This window comes from Heterocephalus glaber, unplaced genomic scaffold, assembly GCF_053883595.1.
Source record: "Heterocephalus glaber isolate CG9 unplaced genomic scaffold, H.glaber_assembly_v1.0 deba00001429, whole genome shotgun sequence".
Classification (NCBI taxonomy): domain Eukaryota; kingdom Metazoa; phylum Chordata; class Mammalia; order Rodentia; family Bathyergidae; genus Heterocephalus; species Heterocephalus glaber.
In genome coordinates, this window is record NW_028258294.1 from 18,811,318 (window position 1) to 18,815,741 (window position 4,424).

A 4,424-nucleotide genomic window follows, 5' to 3' on the forward strand; every position below is an offset into this window, starting at 1 on the left:
GAAAAAACAAATCAAATGTTAACATCTTTTGTCTTAAAGAAAAACAAATAACATGTGCCATAGGTTTGTCACCACTGCCCTAAACTGTTCTACCTTTGGCCACTTTTTATGTTCCCAGTGGTCAGAGAGTGTATTTGTCTACTCTTCCATGAGAAAGTTGCTCAACTTTGATTTGTAAAATTGCATAGACCAAATAATCTGATATCTTGTAACTCTAATCTATGAATCAAATCATATGATTGTCATAGTAATTTTTACAAACTTCTCATTGTTTTAATTCTAAACCTAATTTTAGTTCCTCTTGAAATCTATATAATACCTTTGGCAATCAGAATTACTCTATATATACAATATTACTCTGCTTTATGAATAAAAATCAGCTCAGGGTTAAATATTATCCTGTGAAATTTGGTGATAGCTTATCAGTAGTAACTTGCTAGCCTCCTGAGATCTCCAACTTTGGGAGTTCTTTGTAAAGGCATGTACAAGAGTCTACTGAAGCTTAAATCAATTCTGACGATTATGATTTCACATTCAGTAGCAAGTATTCAGTTTCTAAAAAAAAAAAATGGAAAAAGAAAAAAAAAACTGTGCTTCCACAGGATTTCTTTAACCCTCTGGGTCCAAAGTCTTAATTCTTCACTAGTAAAGAATCATCATCAATGATTACATCACAAAGGAAACACCTTAAATTATCTTCTTTCCCTAGGCAGAGAATTTGGGAGTTCAGGATGTAAATGTCATGAGAGTTGGGCAAAGGGGTTGGAGTATCCTCCAAGCAACATGAGACACACCTGTGGTGCTATAACCTAAGGGCACAGCCATGTGTAAATGCTTCCTGTGGAATGACTACATTCACTTTCCGTGGCCCAGGGGCATGTGATGCTTTCAGTACTGCACGAATCCTCATAGTTGACTTGATTACCAATGTAGAAATAAAGAAAGAAATAAGATTGGAAAAAAAAACTATGTTGTGCTTCAGTTGACTGGTTCACGCAGCACAGTTAAGTTGTCTAAACATGAAGAAAAAACAGGTGTGAGATGGGGCTAGAGGTCAACAGTTTCTGCCTATGCCCATCTGAGTAGCCAGCAGGATTTTAGTCTCAGATGCACCATACCCCAGAGTACAGTGCCTCCATCATTCCATTTTGTCCTTTCCTTTCCCTGGGAGAAACTCCTGAAGACTAGTTAATGTTCCTGGCAATTTAGAAGCTTCTGGCTTATTGCTTGACTTTATATATGTTCAGGAAATATAAGTTTTTAAATTAGCCTAAACAAGACATATACTAAAGAAAAACTATTTTCTCAAACAAACCTTATGTTATATCCATGGACAAATTATAATACATTTTTGTTAGTTACTCATTTCCATTTTCTAAGCTACCTTTATTCATTGTTTAATGTTAAAATTGATAGTTCAATAGTTAACCAGTTGGTCTCTGCAAAGAGCAGAGGGTCTTTTGACACCACCACTCACAAGAAGAACCCTGCTTACCAGGACCAAACCAAGCACTTATTAGCTGTGAAGATATGGATGACTCATATTTTTATTCTTAATTCTGGAGAAATTCTTAAAATTTTCAAAATAGAATTTCATATCCTGAAAAAATCCCAGGAGATATACAAACATATTTGACTAAACTGAAGAGAAATGCCCTGTAGGTTGAATGACCAAGAGGAAGTGCTTAAAGGACTACAGCTGTAAATCTGAAAGCATGAATTTGGCAACTGGTTTTGAGGATGAGCTTTGTGTCTATGAATTACTTAGATTTTTCATCTCTTATCTCTACCTCTTATGACTCACCACTACCACAATCCTCAGGACTATGAAGCAGTAGCTGTTATTTACTAAAGAGTTGCTATGTGCCAGGAATTCTGCTAAGGACTGTTTATCCATTATATCAGTGTAGTGGATAGTGCTAAAGATAGAATGACTGGGTTCAAATTTTAGTTCTTCCACATACCAGTGTGTGACTAGGAAAGTCTCTTAACATCTCAGCACTTGCTTTCTTATTCATAAAATAGGAACCAAAATAGAACAATTGTGATGATAAGCAAAGTAATACATATGAAGCTCTTGAGCAGCTCTGGCACATAGAAAAGTATAAATATTTGTTACCAATATTCACAATCAATTTTAGAAATGGCTTTTAAACTCATAGGTTATCTCAGTGTTTCCTCAGTGTTTCATACTGGTTACCCAGAAGCAGGTTAATTGAGGTTGATTGACACAATGTTTTATAGATGATTCTTTGTTTATATCATGTCATAGGTTCCAATTTCTTCACTGTACCCTTCCATCTTCATCAAACTGATCCTCCTAGGGCTAAGGATGCAGCTCAGTGGGTAAAATATGACCTCAGCATGCACAAGGCCCTGGGTTCAGTCCCCAGCAATAATAATAATAATAATAATAATAATAATAATAATAATAATTAAAAAAATAACAGTAATCTTTCCCTTTGATTACTTCTCCACATTCCACATCTTGGCTACCAAAATACAATAGTTTTGGTAAGCTGATGCTGTCATTCATTTTCTGTTGTTATAACAAAATACTTTGGACCAGATAATTTACCAAGATAGGGGCTATTTGGCTTACAGTTCAGGAGACTGAGGAGTCTAAGAGCATGGTGCTGACATCTGCTCAGCTTCTGATGAGAACCTTCCTATTAGATCATGACATGGCAGAGGGCATCACATTGTGAGGGAGAGAAGGTAGGCCATGGAGAGCTCACTTTACAACAAAGACATTCCCAGGATAACTCATTAATTCTTGAATAGATTCATCCATTCATGAGGGTAGAACACCTCCCAAAGGCCTCACTGCTCAAATAGCATAAACATATGACTTTGAGGAGTAAGTTTGCAACATTGAGATTTAGGAGACACATTCAAACCATAGAAGCTGAGTAGTAAAAAGAACAAAGGGGCCAAGGAAGTTGTCAAAAGGTCTAGGTAAGATTCTAAATAAAGTGAGACCAAAGGAACCTAATAAGCTGGAGAGACATGAAAGGGTCTGATAGTGTCACACTGAAAACTATCCTGCCTTGCTCTCCTGAGGTCATGATTCTCTACAGGTGCAGGGATATACCCACTGCATGACACAGGTGGCATCTATGGTAGCTATGTAACTAGTCAGAACTGAGATGTATTATAAGCATAAAATATATATCAGAATTTGAATACTTTATATGAGAAGCTGGATATAAAATATCTTGATAATTTTTAAATATTTATTATATTTGGAACAATGTTATCTTGGATCTATTCTGTTAAATAAAATATATTATTAAAGTTCATTTTATCGGTTTCTTTTTACTTTTTAAATGAGGCTATTAAATTTTAAAATTACAGGCCGGCTGTGGGGCGGGGCCTGTGTACCCCTGTGCTTCATTGTCCCCTAGTACCATGTGAGCATCGAGCATGCCACCAGCACCATGAAGATCTGGACTTCAGAGCACGTATTTGACCACCCCTGGGAAACTGTAACAACAGCTGCAGTGCAGAAATAACCAAACCCTATGAACCCCAGTGTGGTTGGAGTTGATGTGCTAGACAGACATATAGATCCCTCTGGAAAGCTGCACAGCCACAGACTTCTCAGCACAGAGTGGACTGCCTTACACTGTGAAATCTATTATTGGTGATGCAAGAACCAAAACGTATGTTCAAGAACATTCTATAGTTGATCCTGTAGAGAAAACAATGGAACTTAAATCTACTAATATTTCATTTACAAATATGGTTTCAGTAGATGAGAGACTTATATACAAACCACATCCTCAGGACCCAGAAAAAACTGTTTTGACTCAGGAAGCCATAATCATGGTGAAAGGAGTCAGCCTCAGCAGTTACCTTGAAGGACTGATGGCAAGTACGATACCTTCCAATGCTAATAAAGGCCGAGAAGCAATGGAATGGGTGATACATAAATTAAATGCTGAGACTGAAGAATTGGCAGCTTCAGCAAGAGGAAGCATAAGGACACCTATGACAGCAGCCGCATTTGTAGAGAAATGATAAAGAAAGTTGGTTTACAGCACCAGGTCCCCCAGGTCTCTCCTAGCTAACAGTATATTTATTTGTTATTTAAAAATTACAACTATATTTTAGGTAGAATTTTTTTTGATAAGCTGGAGAGAGACTATATGATTTTCATCAATACAGAGATAGGTACAGGAGTTGTAAATCACAGGGATCATCTGATGTTAGTATGACTTGAAATGACTACTTGTTAGGGTTCCAGTATTTATGTGAAAATGTAACCATTTTTTAAAAAGTACTTGGAAAAAATTGGTATGGACAGTGAGTCTTCTTAAGTTAGAGTGTTAAAGCTTTTCAGGCTTTAGGACTTCACCTGGCTGTGGACCAACCCCAGAACAAAGCAGAATCCCCCCCTACATGTGCACCGTTGCCCTGCT

General features: G+C 37.0%; 1 pseudogene; it reads left to right on the forward strand.

The window, feature by feature from the left end:
* The first annotated feature begins 3,440 nt into the window (after window positions 1–3,440).
* Window positions 3,441–4,034, forward strand: LOC101699370 (PRELI domain containing protein 3B pseudogene; annotated as a pseudogene).
* The last annotated feature ends 390 nt before the right edge of the window (window positions 4,035–4,424 follow it).